The sequence below is a fragment of the Microcaecilia unicolor genome, chromosome 7, assembly GCF_901765095.1.
Source record: "Microcaecilia unicolor chromosome 7, aMicUni1.1, whole genome shotgun sequence".
Taxonomy (NCBI): domain Eukaryota; kingdom Metazoa; phylum Chordata; class Amphibia; order Gymnophiona; family Siphonopidae; genus Microcaecilia; species Microcaecilia unicolor.
Genome location: NC_044037.1, coordinates 145,059,878 through 145,080,326, shown reverse-complemented (window position 1 = coordinate 145,080,326; position 20,449 = coordinate 145,059,878). Strand labels below are relative to the sequence as shown.

At 48.0% G+C, this 20,449-nt stretch overlaps 1 protein-coding gene across 1 annotated transcript in view; it reads left to right on the top strand.

Moving 5' to 3' along the window:
• The window catches only part of COL6A3 (collagen type VI alpha 3 chain), a 722,910-nt gene that overhangs the window by 578,401 nt on the left and 124,060 nt on the right, over positions 1–20,449 (top strand).

Below are 20,449 nucleotides of genomic sequence, written 5' to 3'. Positions count from 1 at the left end.
GTATGTCACTGGTAAAATTAAAAGTATAGGGGGCCCTTTTGCTAAGCCACATAGGCATCTACGTGCACCCAATGCGCGCCAATTTGGAACTACCACCCGGTTACTGCATGGCCCGGGTAGTAATTTCATTTTTTATGTGCGCCGGAAAATACATTTTATTTGCTGGCGCATGGTGCTAACCGGGCGGTAATCGGCATTGTGCGCGTGCAGATGATTACCGCCCTGTTAACATGTGAAACTTTACTGCTAAGTGAATGGGTGGTGGTAAGGTCTCAAGCCCAAAATAGATGCGTGCCAATTTTCATTTTGCTACATGTCTATTTTTGGCCAAAAAAAGGCCTTTTTTACAGGCACGCTGAAAAATGGATCTGCGTGCATCCAAAACTCGTGCCTATACTAGCACAGGCCATTTTTCAGCGCACCTTAGTAAAAGGACCCCTAGTTGTTTTGAAATATATAACTGCAAACCAGACAGACTGGCTTGATGTGATATTGGGTTTAGAAAGCCAAAGCTAATAGAATGAAAGCATTGATGGTATGAATGAGTCTTTTGCGATTGATTCTATCCTAAAATATAAAGGAGTTCTTTTCCTTCTTTTTAAATTTACATTTTTAGTTGTGAATTGTTCACTGCCTCCACTTGCCTATGTAAATACATAAATATATTTTTCTGAGTTTAGCTATTCTGTCACAGCATAGTAATTGCAATTCAGTAATACTACTGCCTGATATATTATAATGCATTGCGTGGACACTGTTCAATGCTGAATAACACATAAAACTCATTTTACATAGAACATTTAGGGGGAAGTTATGAAGATGGGCTACTGTTAAGTCGGGTTATTTTACCCCAAGTTGGGTTGTTTTAGCACAGGGTCCCATTTTGTGCAGTGAGGCCTGATGCTAAAATAAGCCATGGGACCTGACAGGATCCACCCCATGATATTGAGGGAGCTCAGAGAAGTTCTGGCGGGTCCTCTTAAAGATTAGTTTAATAAATCCTTAGAGGCGGGAGAGGTTCCGTGGGATTGGAGAACAGCGGATGTGGTCCCTCTTTACAAAAGTGGTGATAGGGAAGAAGATGGAAACTACAGGCCAGTAAACGTCACTTCGGTTATTGGAAAAGTAATGGAAGCGATACTGAAGGAAAGGATAGTGAATTTCCTGGAAGCCAATAAGTTGCAAGATCCGAGACAACATGGTTTTACCAATGGTAAATCGTGCCAAACGAATCTCATTGAATTCTTTGACTGGGTGACCGGAGAATTGAATCAGAGACGAGCTATAGATGTAATCTACTTAGATTTCAGCAAAGCTTTTGACACGGTTCCCCACAGGAGGCTCTTGAATAAATTTGACAGGCTGAAGATAGGGCCCAACATGGTGAACTGGATTAGGAACTGGTTGGCGGACAGACGCCAGAGGGTGGTGGTAAATGGAATTCGCTCAGATGAGGGAAAGGTGAGTAGTGGAGTGCCTCAGGGATCGGTGCTGGGGCCGATTCTGTTCAGTATATTTGTGAGTGACATTGCCGAAGGGTTAGAAGGTAAAGTTTGCCTTTTTGCGGATGATACTAAGATTTGTAACAGAGTGGACACCCGGGAGGGAGTGGAAAACATGAAAAAGGATCTGCAGAAGCTAGAAGCTTAGAATGGTCTAAGTTTTGGCAATTAAAATTCAATGCGAAGAAATGCAAAGTGATGCACTTAGGGAATAGAAATCCACGGGAGACGTATGTGTTAGGCAGTGAGACGGGAAGAGAGATCTTGGGGTGATAGTATCTGAGGATCTAAAGGTGACAAAACAGTGTGACAAGGTGGTGGCCATAGCCAAAAGGTTGCTAGGCTGCATAGACAGAGGTGTGACCAGCAGAAGAAAGGAGGTGTTGATGCCCCTGTACAAGTTGCTGGTGAGGCCCCACCTGGAGTAGTGTTCAGTTTTGGAGGCCATATATTGCTAAGGATGTAAAAAAAATTGAAGCGGTGCAAAGAAAAGCTACAAAAATGGTATGGGATTTGCGTTACAAAAGATATGAGGAGAGACTTGCTGACCTGAACATGTATACCCTGGAGGAAAGGAGAAACAGAGGTGATATGATACAGACGTTCAAATATTTGAAAGGTATTAATCCGCAAACGAACCTGTTCTGGAGACGGGAAGGCAGTAGAACTAGAGGACATGAAATGAGGTTGAAAGGCGGGCAGACTCAAGAAAAATGTCAGGAAGTATTTTTTCATGGAGAGAGTGGTGGTTACTTGGAGATTTCTTTATTTACAGCAACGAATAACAAAAATACAGAAATCATATAAATACCAATATTCACATGCCTAACACAAACCATTCTATCACCAAAACAATCCCTTCTGCCCCTATACATATATACACCCCTCCCCCTCCCTTTTCCCCCCCTTATTCCCCCCCTAAAATTACAACCAACACAACATCACAGTAACTATAATCATAAGGCCTTTAACCTCACATGCTTCCACCACAAGGACACCATCTGTGAATCCCTCTCCACTCTTTCCCATTGCGCCACTTGCTGTACAGCCCGCACCACATCCCAACTGACCTGTTCAATGGATCGATCTTCTTGGTGCAGGGATACCCGGCAACGAGCCATCCAAAGACAGAACCGGAGAATGAGCGAAATCAAGAACCCCGTCCCCGGATCCAGCTAACCTCTCTTGAATCGATATCCATACACCCAGTCCGCATACGTATAGGAACGGAACGTGGGGATCTGGAGGAGAGCAGAAACCCTGTCACCCACCCCCCCGGGAAAAGGGACAGTCCTTCAAAAAGTGGTCCATGGTTTCTAACTTCCCCACACATTCCCCCCTTGGACAATTCCTGTCCTGGATCTTCCTATCTCTCAGATTCTCTCTGACATATAATTTGCCGTGTAGGGACAGCCAGGCAATGTCCCGATATTTAGCCGGAATCCTCTCCGAATTGATATTCCGTAGCCCTTGCCTCAGCACTTCCCCGGGAGCATCCCTAAGTACCAGAGGGGACGAGAACATCTGGGAGCGCACTCTCTCCACCCAGATTCCTCTCTTCCCATCCCTAATCTCCCCCACTAGAATCCCCCAGACCCGAACTAATTTTACTAACGTTTTATAGTACCCTACCCTTTCCGGAGCCCCTTTCCGCAATACCCCTACCCTCTCCCCTCTCCTCCACCCCACCCAAACCCTCTCCCACCACCCCAGCACACTACTCGCCCACCCTGGAGGAGCCTGACCCACCGCTCTCCCTAGATTAAAGTGCACAAACAAAGAACTAAAAAACAAAACCGGATTGATCATCCCTACCCCCCCCTCCTTCCTAGATAGATATGTGGTGTTTCGTTTGACTGGATTCAACCGATTGCCCCACAGCAGCTGGAAGAAAATGCTATACAACGAGGCATAGCACTTTTCAGGTACCAAACAAATGTAGCTGATGAACAAAAAGAGGGGCACCAAATGGGTCTTGATGAGTTTCACCCGATCTTCCATGGACATTTTCCACCTCTTCCACCTGTCCACCCGCCCTTTGCTTCCTGAAGACAACGGTCCCAGTTGAATTTAGCATAATCTCCTATCTCAAAGTAAATCCCCAAAACCCTCATTCTATCCACCACCCCCGGGAAACCCCCTCCTAATTCAAACTGCTCCCCTACTGGCCCTAACCACAAACTGTTGCATTTGTGGATATTCACCCGTGACCCTGTATCCCCTGCGAAATCGTGGATGAACTCCAAAAGTTTATCCCCTTCTGCTTTGTTTGCCACCCACACAGTAATATCGTCTGCGTATGCCACCACCCGCAACTGTTCTCCCGTGCTTACCTCCACCCCCCTCAATCCTCCCACCCCACCCTGCTCCAGACGCCTAATAAAAGGGTCTATAGAAAATGCATACAGCAAAGGGCTTAAAGGGCACCCTTGCCGAACCCCTGCCGTCAGCTCAAATTCCCCCCCTTTCCACCCATTGATCAATGGAAATGCATGTGCATGAGAATATAACAACCGTAATTGTGCCACCCAATCCCTAGGGAACCCGTAATACTCTAAAACCCGCCAGAGGAATCCCCATTGGACCCTGTCAAAGGCTTTTTCTTGGTCAAGCGCCACCATCAGCCACCCTGACCCCTCCTCCCGACTCCGCTCTAAACCTTCCCTCACCCATGCCGCAGCCTCCAGCACCCCTCTACCCGGCACCCCACAAGCCTGTGAGGCTGCCAACAAGTCCCCCGAGAATTGCCGCATACGCTTGAAGAGCATCTGCGCAAAGATCTTACGATCACAGTTTAGTAGCGCAATAGGCCTCCAGTTAGTTAACAGCTGCGGATCTTTGCCCTTACTTAACAAAATCAATGCAGACTCCAACAAGGATTTTGGAAGAGACCCCCTCTGACGTGCCTCTTCCCAGAGATCCAATAAAATCGGAGCCAGGCGCCTGCGAAACGTATGATAGAATTCTGCCGGCAGCCCATCCGGCCCCGGAGATGTCCTCTTTCTCAGGGCCCCTATGGCCTCCTCAACCTCCTGCAGTGTCCAGGGGCACGAAAGGGCCTGGAGATGAGACCCCCAATTCCCCACCCCCGGAGTCCCTTCCACATACTGATCCATCCTCCCCCCATCCAAGTGCTGATCCGAAAAAAAAACCCCTGAAGTGCTCTTCCACCACCTTCAATATTCCCTCTTTGGAATCCTGCATCACCCCCCTAGTATCCCTAAAACCCTCCACCACCCTATGCTCTCTTCTTTCCCTACAACAAACGAAGGGATCTGGGCTAATCAATTTACCAAAGTCCCTCTCATAAACTAAAGAGGAATACCGATCGTATTGAGTCTTCTCTAACAGAGACTGTAATTCTTGGATATCCTCTTTCCTCCCTCCCTTGGAAATCAAATAATCCTTCCTTTGCTTCAAGGCCATCCCCAAACGTGTCCTTTCCCTTCCCCTCCTCCGTGCCTGTCCCATGAAAAGGAAACGCGTCCGTTTTTTCACCACCTCCCACCATTCTCCTCTGGAGGGAAAGATCCCCCGTAAGGATAACTGGTCTTCTAAAAAATTCAAATATTTCTTTTGAGCCTCCTCATCCTGGACCCATCTTAAATTCATCCTCCACAACCCCCTACCTATCCTATGAGCCGCCGACCCCCCTACTTCCACAAGAAGCAGTTTATGGTCGGAAAAAATCCACGTCCAGCAGGCGAGGCCCCCGCTGGCATACCCCTCTACGAACCAAAAACCGATCAATTCGGCTCCTACATCTCCCCCTGCTAAACGTGAATCCATCCTCATCTGGGAAATGTTCTATGTGAACATCTATCAGCCCCCCCTCTTTCATGATCCCGAGCAAGCGCACCCCATCATATGTCACCTGTACCTTAGTACCCCCCACTATCCTGTTTCCTAATAATTAAATTGAAATCTCCCCCCCAAATTACCTGGCGTGCAGTAAACAAGTAAGGCCTGATCTTCCCTAATAACAAACTGCGCTCCTTCCTAGTCTGCGGCCCATAAAGATTAATAATTCGCAACGCCATACCCTGCCATAATACGTCTACCACTAAACACCTCCCCACCCCGAGTTCCATCACACGCTGAATTTCCACCTTATGTGTCTTAAATAAAATCCCCACTCCCCCATATCGTTCCCCTGCCAGCCCCCACACCGAGGGTCCCCATCTCCAATCCCTGCGCGCCCTTCTCAGCTGCTCCAGGTTCTGCAAACGCGTTTCCTGAAGCAGAAAACAATCGGCCTTAACCTGAGAAAAGCACTCATAGGCCAAACACTGAGCTCTCTGGGAAGCCACACTCGCCACATTTAGGGTGGCGAACGTCAGAAGAAGCCCTGCCATATCCCCCATTAGGACTCATGCAACTCCTCACTCTCCTCCTTCCTTTGCATACTAGCTACTCTCTGTGGCAACCTGCTACCCAGAATGTAATCCTCCTCTCCATTATCCCCTATCTCTGCCGCCCAGTCCCGTATCCCTGTATCCTGATCCCAACCTTCCCCTCCCCCCTCCCTCATACCTTTCTTCCTCCCTTTCTTCTTTTTAAACCCTACGGAATCCCCCCCTGCAACCTTCCCCTCTTGAACCTCTCCCCTCTGCACCCCCTCCCCCTCCTTTCCTACCTCTACATTACCGTCCCCTTGAGCTTGCTCCTGGCTAACCACCCCCTGCCCCATCCTCCTCTTACCCCCCCCTCCCTTCCCTACCGGAACCCCCTCCTCCTCCCCAACCTCAACATCTTCCACTTCCATCCCCCCCTCCTCGTCATGGGTACCCCTTCCCTTCCTACCTTGACTCCTTTCCCCCTTGACCTTTCCCCGACTCCTCTCCCCTCCTCCCTCTTCCTGAGGTCCCTTCTCCCCATCATCCCCCTTCCCCTGTATCTCTGCCCCCCCATCCTCTTCTTCCAAAATCTGAAATCGATTACCCCCCTGCCCCACCCCAGGCAACCCCTGTAATGTCAAACCCTTTCCCTTTGAAACCTTCCGTTTCTTTAATTTTGACACTTGAACCCACTCTCCCTTTCCCTCCTCCTCCTGTCCCCCTCTAGTCTCTAGACCCCCGCCCTCCTCTAACCGTAAACCCTCCTCTTCCCCCTGCAAACCACCCCTCCCCTGTACCCCCAAACCTCCCTCTCCTCCCCCTTCCTCCCAAGCCCTCCCAACCCCCAGACCCCCAGAACCCTGACCTAGATCCTGCCCCTCTCCCCGAATCATATTCCCCCTGCCCTCATCCCTCCTATTATGACGCGCCCTCGGGCAGTCTCTAAAGGCATGCCCCAGACCCCCGCACAAATTGCAACGGATAGAGGAACAATTTTCTGTATAGTGCTCCTTACTCCCGCACTTTACACACTGTTGTACTGGGCAAGACATACTATAATGGCGAAAGGATCCGCAACGGAAACACTGCCGTGGCTGTCCCTTGTAAAAACAGAGAATCCTGTCCCGGCCAATAAAAGCCGCAGAAGGAATGTGCTTGACCACTTGCCCTTCCTGTCTTAGCTTAACCCAAGCCCCCCACCCCCCTGCCCACACCCTACTTGGATCCGGGAGTTTGGATAACGGGGTTCTCAAATCCGCATGCCGCTGTAACCAGTAGGCCAGGTCTGCCCCTGAAATGGACTCGTTTCGTACCAATACAGTGACTTGCACCAAGTCAGGTCTACTAATAGGAATAACCACATAATTGCTCCAATCCCCCCTTCCTTTCACCCCCTCATACCTCTCCCAAAAGATTTCCATACCCCTCTGCGTTAGAAAACTAACATCGTACTCAGGCAAATTAACTGGGTGAATACAGGCATAGAAGTCCTCCGGCACAAACCCCAGGCCCATGACCATCCTCAAAACCGTCTCCCGAGAAGGCATAGCCCCCTCCCCCACCCATCTAATCTGCACCACATTCCTTCGTTTGGGGATTTGCCCCGCCCCTCTCCCTTCCCCCCCTTTCCCCCTTGATCCCTCCACAGACACTGGCCGCCCCCCCATCTCCCCTCCCCCCTCACCCCTCACCACCGCCGCAAAGGAAAGAGCACCCTGCCCCTCCCCCGCCCCCCTCACTTCTCCCCTACCCTTCTTCCCTTCCTCCGAATCCCGGCTCCCCACATCCCCCTCCCCCACCTTCCGACAAGAAAGCATACCCCTCTCTTGACCAAGACCCTCCCCCCGCCCCCCACCCTCCCCTCGCACACAGCCCCCCCTCAACCAGTTCAAACCCAGACCTTCAACTGGGACATCAGGAGCTTTAAAAATTAGTGCACTTTCAGAGCTTACTCTGGTCTGAGCAATTGGTCCAATGTCCTGCTCCATTCCATGCAACTCCTGTTCCAGTTCCTCTTTCTCCTGCTGATTCTCTATGTCCTGGGCACCATACCCTAGCAGGTCCCCTGCAAACTTAGCTGCAGATTGAACAGAGATCTCTCCTGATTCTTCCTCCTGTCCGTCCTGACCTCGCGGGCAGACCTGCTCTGAGCCAAGCTGCACAGCTGATGATAATTGATCACCAGAAACTGCTGCCTCAATCAGAGCACCTTTGGAGTGCTCCTGCAGTTGGAAGCCTGCTGGTTTTTGCTTCTCTTGCAATCTCTCCACACAGGTAAGTTCAATACTTTTTTCCACACCCTGTTCTTCTTCCCCACTAGTGGGTACTGAAAAAGTGTCCTGGGTGGAAAACCTGTCTCCATCCGTTTCAATAATATGAAAGTGTTGTAACTTTGTGTCTTTTCCTTTCTGTTCTACCGGAATACCTGAGGCCAAACAATCCGCCCCTCCCCCTTCTCCTGGAGCTGTATCCAACCTGAGTACTCCCTCTTCCCTTGGGCTCATCAGGGCTTTCATAGTTTGCAATGTACTTTGACTGTTTGGACTTTGTACAATCTCTGTTACCAACTGCCTTTTGTGAAACAATGTTCCTGAGCTTAAACTGGTAGATTCCTGTGCTGGGGAAAAAACCTCCTGGCTCATAGTTTTAGATGTACCAGCCTGCATCCTCTCTTGATTCTCATAAACCTCCCTCAAGGGATTTGCAGAGCCTGTTTTTAAACAAGCAATTCTTTTTTCCTTCTGTTTCAGCAACTTTGTTAAGCGCTTTTCTTCAGTCTTATACTTTTGACCATGCTCTGCTGGGGCCAGCCTACTCATGGCTTTAGTCATTTTCAACCGTTTCCCCAGCTCCTCTATTTCCTTCTCCAGAGACTTGATGTGCCTCACCCGCTCCACCGTTTCTCTGGCACACTGTCCTGGGTCCATATTCTCCCACTCACCGGCCTCCTCCCCTTCTTCTGACCACTCTTCTTCACTGCCGGCTGCCTCAAATCCCAACTGGGCCTCCTGCCCCACCTCCATTCCTTCTTGTCCTTGCTCCTTCTGGGTCTGCACCTTTAGGGCCTCAACCTTCCTCCTTCCTCCCCCATGATCTTCAGGCTCCTTACCTGGACGCCGCTGGGTCATGGAGGAGGCATCAGATCCACAATCCTCCCTGGCCCTGGGCGCTTTACGGTCCAGGGGACTACGCTCCCTTCGTGCTGGAGGAGGGACTGGCTGAGAGCTACTCCGCCGGGCCTTCAGATCCTTCGGCCTTGTAGGCCCCATAGCCTGGGAGTTTCCTGGGCCTCTCTCCCCAGGCCCCCTCCGCATAGCTGGGGAAGGGACCAGGCCTGGCTCCCTTTCCTCAGAGCCTCTGACCGCACCTCCTTCCTGCCCTCTGTCTGACAACGACTGACGCTTGGAATGCCCTCCCGCGGGAGGTGGTGGAGATGAAAACGGTAAGGGAATTCAACGGAAATTGGGTGGCAGCTCTGGTGGTTGGGAGGCGGGGCTAGTGGTTGGGAGGTGGGGCTAGTACTGGGCAGACTTCTACGGTCTGTGCCCTGAAAATGGTAGACACAAATCAAGGTCAGGTATACATATAAAGTAGCGCATATGAGTGTATCTTCGGCAGACTGCATGGACCGTACAGGTCTTTTTCTGCCGTCACCTACTATGTTACTGTGTTACTATGTAAAATAACCCAACTTAATAGTAGCCCATGCTGATAACTTCCCCTCTTAGATTGTAATTCAAACATCCAGGTCAGGACAGCAGTGGCGTAGCAAGGGCGTGGCAGTGAGGGCGGTCCGCCCCGGGTATCAGCGGGTGGGGGGTGCTCCGCTCCCAGCCTCCCACCCTACCTTGAAAAAAAATTTTGTGAAGTGTTGTTGCAGGCAGCGCCTCGCGTCTGCCCTGCTTGTAAAAGAAGTAAATCTCTTCTCCTCCTCGTCGGGTCTCACTGTGTCCTGCCCTCCTCTGAGGTAACTTCCTATTTCCACGAGGGCGGGATACAGTGAGGCCCGATGACGACAAGGAGAAGAGATTTACTTCTTTTACAAGCAGGGCAGACGCAAGGCGCTGCCTGCAACAACGCTTCACAAATTTTTTTTTAAAGGGTGGTGGCAGGAGAGTCGGGTCAGGGTGGGGAGGGGGTTCTCAGATGGGAGAGGGGTGTTGTGGGGGGTTCTCAGATGGGGAGGGGAGGGGGTTCTCAGATGGGAAAAGGAGTGGGGAGGGGGTTCTCAGATGGGAGAATGGGACGGGTGGGGAGGGGTGTTGTGGGGGTTCTCAGATGGGGAGGGGATCAGGGTTCTCAGATGGAGAGGGGAAGGGGTTTTCAGTTGGGAGAAGGGGACTGGGGTGGGGAGGGGGTTCTCAGATGTGAGAGGAGAGGGGTGTTGTGGGGGTTCTCAGATGGGAAGGGGAGGGGGTTCTCAGATGGGAGAACGGGACAGGGGTGGGGTGGGGAGGGGTGTTGTGGGTTCTCAGATGGGGAGGGGAGGGGGTTCTCAGATGGGAGAAGGACTGGAGTGGGGAGGGGTTCTCAGATGGGAGAACGGGACAGGGGTGGGGTGGGGAAGGGTGTTGTGGGGGTTCTCAGATGGGAGAAAGGGGTGGGGGCTCTCAAATGGGAGAAGGGGGCTGGAACTGGGGTCTGAGAAGGGACTGTGAGGGAAAATGGGCATGCCTGGGTCAGGTGGGAGAATGGGTTGGGCTGAAAAGGGGGGCCCTAATGCAAGGCATGTGGATGAAGGGGGCTGGAACTAGGGGCTGAAAAGGAGGGTAGGTGGGATAAGGGGGCTAGTACTGGGACTGGGGGCTGAAAAGGGGCAGGGTCTGAAACTGTGGGGACTGGGGGCTGAAAAGGGGACAGGGAGACATGGCTGGGGGCTGAAGCTCGGGACTGGTGGGAGAAAAGGGCTGGGGCTGAAACTGGGGACTGGTGGGATAGTGGGGCTGGAACTGGGGGCTGAAAAAAAAGGGGCAGAGAGAGGGGACAGATCCTGGATGAAAGGGGGAGTGAGAGGGAGGGCAGACCCTGGATGGATGGGAGAGGGAGGGTAAATGGTGGATTGAAGGGGCAGAGAGAAAGGGCAGACAGTGGATGGAAGGGATAGAAAGGGCAGACAGTGAATGGAAGGGGGAGAGAGAGAGGGCAGACAGGCAGATGGTGGATGGAAGGAGCAGAGATAGAGGGCAGATGTAAATGGAAGGAGCAGGGAGAGAGGGCAGACATTGGATGGAGGGGACAGCAGAGAGGGCAGACACTGGATGGCAGAGAGAGAACAAAGACAGATGCTGGATGGAAGGAAGACAGTGAAAAGAAGATGAGGAAAGCAGAAACCAGAGACAACAAACTGTAAATAAAATATGTATTTTTATTTTTTTTTGCTTTAGGATAAAGTAGTATTGTAGCTGTGTTAATAAATGTTTATAATAGAACATGTAAACAAGGTAATATTTTTACTGGACTAATTTTAATACATTTTGGCTAACTTTCGGAGAACAAAACCCCCTTCCTCAGGTCAGGATAGGATACTGTAACAGAACTATACTGTATTGACCTGAGGAAGGATGTTTTGGCCTCTGAAAGCTAAATGTATTAGTCCAATCAAATGGTATTATTTTATTTTCTATATTTGTTTTATTTCTATTTGTTAATTTGTAAAGTGGTGATTGGTACTTGTTAGTTTTTTTTCAAATTTACATCTTCTGTCTTTATATTTTGCACAGTACTAGGGGACATTTTCTGTTTCTGTGGTGTTGCATTGAATGCAGAGTCTGGCATCTTGGGGGTTCAGTTTAATTTTTTTCTAAATAGAAAGTTTATTATTACTGATTCTATAGTGGATTAGGGTGTATCTTTGTTTGTGAAAAAGACATGTCTTTCAGTTGGCATTGACTGTGCAGGATCGACGATCTGTATTATTCTGCCTGGTTTCATTTTACAATAGGTGAATTGATGTTCTAGTGCTCACTGTAGTGTTTAAGATGCTTTCATTTTCTTTGTGTGACTCGTAGAAATTACTGCTTATGGTATGGTAGAATTGCTCTATAGGTCCTGAGTGTTCTGAATTCTCGGCATGCCTAGTACTAGATTTTGGAAGGGGGTGTTAAAAAATGACCGGCCCCGGGTGTCAACTACCCTAGCTACGCAAATGCAGGACAGGCTCAATTCTAGAAAGATTTCACAAAAGGCTCTGCCAAAATGCAGAGCCTTTTGTACAATTCTTATAAGGACATTCAGGAATGCATATGTATTTGCTGATATGCACAGCAAGAGCAGCCATTTAAAAAATATACACATGTAAAAAATAAATAGCATGAACGCAGCAGCTCTCATGTGGAAATGTCGGTACTTCCAATGGGTTCTAGGTCAGTTCCCACCTGGACTGTTCCCACCGGACAGTTCCCACCTACCAATTTCCATCTGGACAATTCCCACTTAAGACAGTTCCCACTGCACCAATTCCCACCACACCAGAGAGAACAATTCCCACCAATAACCCAAAAAATACAAAACACACAAGGAAAGTAATCTCCCTCCCTTTTCTCTTTCAGATCGCACGCCCTTCCCCCCTCCCCCCCCCCCAACATTATCTTTTACACATCCTTTCCCCTTCTAGACATGCAGTTCATGTGCGGGGGACAAATGCCCCCCCACACCCCCAAACTAGGTTTCAACCTAATTCATGTTTAATCTGGGATCTAAATGTCGTAAATAAAAAAATACATAGATAGATAAATACAAACTGAAGTTCATGTGGCGGGGCAATACCCCCAAACTAGTTTTGAACCTAATTCAGTCCCACAAAATGACGCACTGATTACGATTTATAACAAATTACTACTCTACCTATGCCCCCCACATACCCCAAACTAGGTTTCAACCTAATTCATGTTTAATCCAGGATCTAAATATCATAAATAAGTAAATAAATAAATAGATAATACAAACTGAAGTTCACGTGTGGGGGGGGGGGGTCAATACTCCCCACACACCCCCAAACTAGGTTTGAACCTAATTCAGTCCCTCAAAATGACACACTGGTTATAATTTATAACGAACTACTACTCTACCTATGCCCCCCACCCCCCCCAATCTAGGTTTCAACCTAATTCATGTTTAATCCGGAATCTAAATGTCATAAAATAAGTAAATAAATGGATACATCCAAACTGCAGTTCATGTGGAGGGGGGGGGGGGCAATGCACCCCACACCCCCAAACTAGGTTTCAACCTAATTCAGCCCCTCAAAATGACACACTGATTACGTTTATAACAAATTACTACTCTACCTGTGAAAAGTTATTCTGTTATTATATGTGCTCTGTGTACATCCTTATGCTGCTCTAACTTCCTTGTTCCAGACCTGATACAAGAAAGAAACTACGATCGGTAAAAGAAAAGGCTAGGAAGTGTGGGAAATGACCGGAGGGGGGGGAGTCCTTGGTGAGAATTGTCCCCCTTAAGTGGGAATTGTCCTGGGGGGATTTGGTGGGTGGGAACTACTGTCCGGTGGGAACTGTCTGGGTGGGAACTCTGCCTGATACCTTCCAATGGAAGCAGAAATTTTGCAACTTCTACATGTAGTTGTCCAATTTTATATACTTAGAGATGTAAATGCATCCAACGAACTAGTGAGGCCACAAATTTTTTTATTTTTCTTCATTCTGAAGGCAGAAATATCCAAATGGAGGCTTATGAACAATTACTCCCTTCATTCCTGGTATAAAGCTCTGGCCCAAACAAGAACTTTTTAGGGGTTCATGGTCCATGATGAGCAGGAAGTATTGACCCAGCAAATAATACTGAAATATTTCCAAGGCCCATCTGACCATTAGGGCTTCCTTTTCAATCACTACAAAATTTTGCTCCCTAGGAAACAGCTTCCAGTGATGTTGGCCACAGGGTGTTCTTCACCATCCACTTCTTGGGCTAAGACTGCTCCAAGCCAGACCTCCAACGTATCTGTCTATACCACAAAAGGCTGGCTGAAGTCAAGGCTGATCAGCACTGGCTCTGAGCAGATGGCCTTCTTTAGGGTCTGTAAAGCAGTGCCCATTTCTTGACATCCAATGCACCTTCTCAGGGACTGTCTTCTGCAGGAGGCAGGTCAGTGTCTCCACCTGCTAGGCAAAACCCTTGAATGAATCGTTGCTAGTACCCAACAAACCCCAGGAAGGCTCGCACCTGCTTCTTGGTCTTGGGTATCAGCACATGTGATTGCTTCTACCTTCCAGATTTGAGTTTTCACTTGCCCTTTCCCTACCGAGTACCCTAGGCACTGGACCTCCTGTCCTCCCAGGAAGCATTTCTTTGAATTCACTATCAATCCAGCTGTCCATAAGCTATTCAGTACTACTTCCACTTGGATTAAATGCGTCCTCCAGTCTTTGCTGAAAATGACATTGTCATCCAAGTAGGCAACTGCATAGCTACTGTGTGGCTTCAGCAAGGGGAACAACAAATGTGAAATGTGGCTGAAGCCCCACGAAGACCAAAAGACAGTGCAGTAAACTGGAACAGACCATGGGGCATCAAAAAGGCTATCGTCTTCTTGGCAGCCGGCATGAGGGGCATCTGCCAGTACCCTTTGGTCAAGTCCAGTGTTGAGATAAACTGGGCTCCTCCCAGCCATTCAATAAGCTTGTCATCCCTTGGCTTTGGGTAGGCTTTCAGTTTGGAGATAGTGTTCACTTTCCGGAAATCAATACAAAATTAGATGCTCCCAATTGGTTTTGCCACCAGAACAATAGGGGATGGCCTATTACTGGTGGATTACTCAATGACTCCTATTTCCAGCATTTTAGTGACTTCTTTCATCACGGCCTGCTGCTAGGCTCCAGAATCCTTTATGAGCACTGATGGAACATGACTCCTGGCTCCGTGATGATGATATCAAGAGATGCAAGGTGTGTCCAGCCAGGCATACTGAAGAACACATCAATGTTCTGGCAGACTAATGGTTCCAGATGAGTTTTTGTGTGGCTGAAAGCTGATTTCCAAATGGAACTTGCAGTGGTTCTAGTGGTATCATCACCTTGGGTCCAAACCCATCTTCCTGGACTAGCACTGCAATCACTGGAACCCATTTCTTTAATAAATTGACTTGGAAGATCTTGACCTTATTTCATTTGTCAGTTTGGGTTCCATCTTCTGTATTATCTCATAAAGCCCTTGCTACTTACATAGCAGCCTGCTTTCCCACAAGGGCACAAGGACTAGAATTCTGTCTCCTGTCTGGCCTTCTGGTTATATGGGCATGTCCCATTTGAGCTTTCTCCAAGCAGAGGCTGGCAGCTTCACCGGCTTTCCTCAATCTTTCTTGCATGGTGAGCACATAAGAACATAAGCGTTGCCATACTGGGACAGACCGAAAGTCCATCAAACCCAATATCTGTTTCCAACAGAGCCCAATCCAGGTCACAAGTACCTGGCAAGATCCCAGAACAGTAAAACAGATTTTATGCTGCTTATCCTAAAAATAAGCAATGGATATACCCAAGTCCATCTGGCTTATGGACTTTTTTAAGGAAATTATCCAAACCTTTTTAAACCCTGCTAAGCTAACTGCTTTTACCACGTTCTCTGGCAACAAATTCAAACGTTAAATTACACATTGAGTGAAGAAATACTTTCTCCATGTTGTTTTAAATGTACTACTTAGTAGCTTCATTGCGTGCCCCCTAGTCCTAGTATTTTGGGAAACAGTAAACAAGCGATTCACATCTACCTGTAGCTATACTTCAGGTTCCTCTTTCCCACAATCATCACTTTGGACTTGCTCAATGTCATCTGCCATTTGTATGTCCAGTCTCATAAGGTCCTCTTTGCAATTTAACAACTTTGAATAACTTGTGTCATCAGCAAATATAATTGCCTCACTAGTTATTCCCATCACTAGATAATTTATAAATATGTTAAAAAGGAACCGGCCAGCACAAGCCCCTGGGGAACCCCACTATCTACCCTTCTCCATTGAGAATACTGACCATTTAACCTACTCTCTGTTTGTTGTCCTTTTAACCAGTTTTTAATCCACAGTAGGCCATTACCTCCTTTCCTATGACTTTCTAATTTCCTTATGAGGTCGTGAGATAATTTGTCCAATCAATGCCTTTAGAAATCCGGATACACTCTATCTACCATCTCACCTTTATCCACATGTTTATTCACTATCCTTCAATGAAATATCCTAGATTGGTGAGGCAAGATTTCCCTTGACTAAATCCATGTTGGCTTTGTCTCATTAATCCATGCTATGTATACCCTGTAATTTATTTTGTTTCATTATAATAGTCTCTACCATTTTGGCCCATCACCGGAGTCTAGCTCACTAATCTATAATTTCCTTGGATCTTCTATGGAACCCCTTTTTAAAAATTGGCATTACATTGGCCACCCTCCAATCTTCTGGTACCATGCAGGATTTTAAAGATAAATTACACTATTACTACAATAACTCTTCAAGTTCATTTTTCAATGCTTATTTTGCTGTCAAAAAACATTATTTAGCAAGTAATGCACAAAGGGGGTTTTCTGAGGCTCTAACATGTGTCATAGCAGCCACAGAGAATCCCATTCAAATATATTACAATGAACTCATTAGTATTTTAATGAGCATTCTGGTCAATGCACAGCTCCAGAGCGCTTGTTCAAATTGTACAGCTGCTGTGGAACTGTCTGAGAGGAGAGAAACACCAACAGGCAGCTGCAAAGGCTTGCCTGCTTGTGTCTCCTTACCTCTTCCCTCCTGGGCGCGCAGTGGACAGGGGGTTGGGGCACCACCATTTTTTTTCCGGGCAGGCCCAGAGGCAGGAAGGAGGAGGTGTTTGCTCCTGCCCACCTGTCTATAACATTCTAAGGTATGGGGAGGGATGGGCGAGGTAGGAGTGAAGGGGTTCACTAGACCACCAGGTAGATCTTTTCTGGGGAGGTACAGGGGGGTTCAGGTCCACTGGACCTCCAGATGATTTTGCTTCGGGGGTGCTGAGAGGGGGTGTGGTGTCCAGTGGACCACCAGAGCTTTTATGCTCGTGGGAGGTTGGGGTCCACTGTACCACCACCAGATTTTTGTTCTGGGGGGGGGGGGGGGCATGTGAGGTCAGGAGGAGGTCCACTGGACGCTCTCAGGGAATTTTGGCAAGCTGTCAAATTGCATTTGACAGCCTTTGAATCGCAAGCAGCGACCGATGCACGAAGGGGGATCCATGCATCTCATTTGCATGCGATCCCCTTAATGCATTGGTCACTATTTGTGACTCGATAATTTGTACCGTGGCACCCATATTTAATAGGTGCCACTGTGCATCAGCCCCTCATACTCTGGGATGTGTACCATCTGGTCCAGGTGATTTGCTACTCTTCAATTTGTCAGATTGCCCTATTACATCTTCCAGGTTTACAGAGATTTGTTTCAGTTTCTTTGACTCTTCAGCACTGAATACCATTTCTGGCAATGGTATATCTCCCCCATCTTCCTCAGTGAAAAGCGAAACAAATTATTTAATCTCTCTGCTTTGGCCTTGTCCTCCCTAAGTACCCCTCTTACCCCTTGGTCACCTAGTGGTCCAACTGATTCTTTTACCGGTTTCTAATATACCTAAAAAAGGTTTTACTATGTGTTCAGCACAATCTTTTGAAAGTCTCTCTTTGCCTTTCTTATCAGTGCTTTGCATTTGACTTGCCATTCCTTATTTTGTTTCCTATTATAGTAACACTAGTAAAACAGGCCCGTTTCTGACACAAATGAAACGGGCGCTAGCAAGGTTTTTCTCAGAGTGTGTATGTTTGAGAGAGTGTGTGTGAGAGTGACTGTGTGTGAGAGAGAGTGAATGTGTAAGTATGTGTGTGTGACAGAGAGAGAGTGAGACTGCTGGGTGCGAGTGTGTCTCCTCTGTCCCCTGCCCCCCCTCCAGCCACCCAGCGATTCTCCTCTGTCCCCTGCAGGGTCGTAGCCAGTATGAGACCACGGAGGCCTGGGCCCCCATAGATTTGCCCCTGGACCCCCCTGCCGACAACCCCCCTCCCCCCGCACCTACCTTTGCTGGCGGGGGACCCCAACCCCCGCCAGCTGAGCCAAGGTCCTCTTCTTCCCATTCCCGCACAAGGCTTCATTCTAGTCTGACGACATCAGACTAGAACGAAGCCCTGCGCGGGATTCGGAAGAAGAGGACCTCGGCTCGGCTGGCAGGGGTTGGGGTCCCCCGCCAGCAAAGGTAGGCGGTGGCGGAAGGGGGGGGTCATCGGCAGGGGGGTCAAAGTTGATGGCGGGGGGTTAGCAATGGCAAGGGGGGGGTCAGCAGCACCGGGGGGGGCTAAAATGTGCCCCCTCACCTCGGGCTCTGGACCCCCCTCCCGCCAAAGTCTGGCTACGCCCCTGGTCCCCTGTAGCCACCCAGTGATTCTCCTCTCTCCCCTGCCCCCCCTCCAGCCACCCAGCGAGTCTCCTCTGTCCCCTGCTCCCCCTCCAGCCCCCCAGTGATTCTCCTCTCTCCCCTGCCTCCCCCCCTCCAGCCACCATTGATTCTCCTCATTCCTCTGTTTACCTCTGTCGAAGCGGCCGCATCTTTGAAAGCCCTGTCCGTCTGTAGCCTTCCCTTCGACTTCGTTCCCTCTGAGTCCCGCCTGCTGACATCATTTCCTCTTTCAGCGAGGGCAGGACTCTGAGGGAACAAACTCGAAGGGAAGGCTATAGACGTTGAGGTTGTGCCTCGTGCTGCTATCCTGTGGTTGGTCAGTGCTGTTTGTGATGAACCCGGAAGTACTTGACGTCAATGCAGGAGATGGATACAGCGTTAGAGGCAGCACGAACCCTTCAAACTTTCACTGCCATGGAGTCAGCTTCAGAACGTTGGAGGTGCTTTTTATTATATAGGATAGTAACATAGTAAATGATGGCAGATAAAGACCTGTACGGTCCATCCAGTCTGCCTAACAAGATAAACTCATTTACATGGTATGTGATATTATACCCGAGTTTGATTTGTCCGTAGAAGTCTACCCAGCACTGTTCTTGTACTAAGTTCTGAAGCTAACATCGAAGCCCCTTAAAATTTACACTCCAGCCCATCCCTATCTATTCAGTCACAATCATGGCATAGACCGTAGAAGTCTGCCCAACTCCCATTATGTTTCTCAATTCCCAGCGTCACCACCCAATCTCTGCTAAGATTCCGCGAAACCATTCCTTCTAAACAGGATTCCTTTGTGTTTATCCCACGCATGTTTGAATTCCATTACTGTTTTCATCTCCACCACCTCCCGTGGGAGGACATTCCACATATCCACCACCCTCTCTGTGAAAAAATACTTCCTGACATTAGTCCTGAGTCTGCCCCCCTTCAACCTCAATTCATGTCCTCTAGTTCTACCGCCTTCCCATCTCTGAAAAAGGTTCATTTGCAAATTAATACCTTTCAAATATTTGAACGTCTGTATCACGTCACCCCTGTTTCTCCTTTTCTCTAAGGTATACATGTGCAGGTCAGCAAGTCTCTCCTCGTACGGATTGCAACACAAATCCCATACCATTTTTGTAGCTTTTCTTTGCACCGCTTCCAGTCTTTTTACATCTTTAGCAAGATACAGCCTCCAAAACCGAATACAATACTCCAAGTAGGCCTCACCAACGACTTATAGAGGGGCATCAACACCTCCTTTCTTCTGCTGGTTATGCCCCTGTCTACTCAGCCTAGCATCCTTCAGGCCACAGCCGTCACCTTGTCACATTGTTTCTTCACCTTTAGATCCTCAGACACCAACACCCCAAGGTCTCTCTCCTAAGTCGAGCTTACTAATCTCTCTCCTCCTATTTGGTATCTCTTTCAGGTTTCTGCACCCCAAGTGCATCACTCTACACTTCTTGGCATTAAATTTTAACTTATTCAAGATACTGGGTTTTAAATAAATTTCGGTTTCTAATCAGTAAGCTGAAAACTAGTACAGAAACCAGAAGATAGAAAAACACATTATATATCAAAACAAAAAAATTCTTAATGAAAATTTTTTTCTATACTAATAAGGTGTACTAAATATGTAGTAATGAATTGTGCTCAGTTTTTTTTTGGTGTATTACAAGGACCCGAAGACTCGAGATGTGTAAAAACATCATACTACCATCATCGCACACCCTGCCTCCACTCCTACCTATTATAGTTCCACACAATGTGACAGTCTTCAGCAAAAAAGAACCAACTACTTAGCTTGAGTGGAATTGAGAGGGATGAGATGGGATCGTGATCTTCTTAGCGTTCTCAGTAAGATGTTGCAGTTCAGGAAATGATACAAGTCCCAGATCGATGCAATATTTTTATATATCAAAATAAATCTGTGACATCACCATTATTGTGTCCATTGCTCAATGTTCGTGGTTCCCTACATGGGCCATGTTTCACCGTAATATTGGTGTCTTCAGGGGAACTGGTCTATGTAAAATAAAAATAAAAAACAATGAAAAAATAATAAACACAAAAAAGCACAAAAAAACTCTCTATAGAATCGATCAAAACTCTTGTCATTTATAGAAAATTCTGAAACATTCAAATCAGCATTTGTAGAATTTTTACGTTGTTACTTACAATTCGGCAAACTATAGGGAGGATCAACTCCCACCCTGGT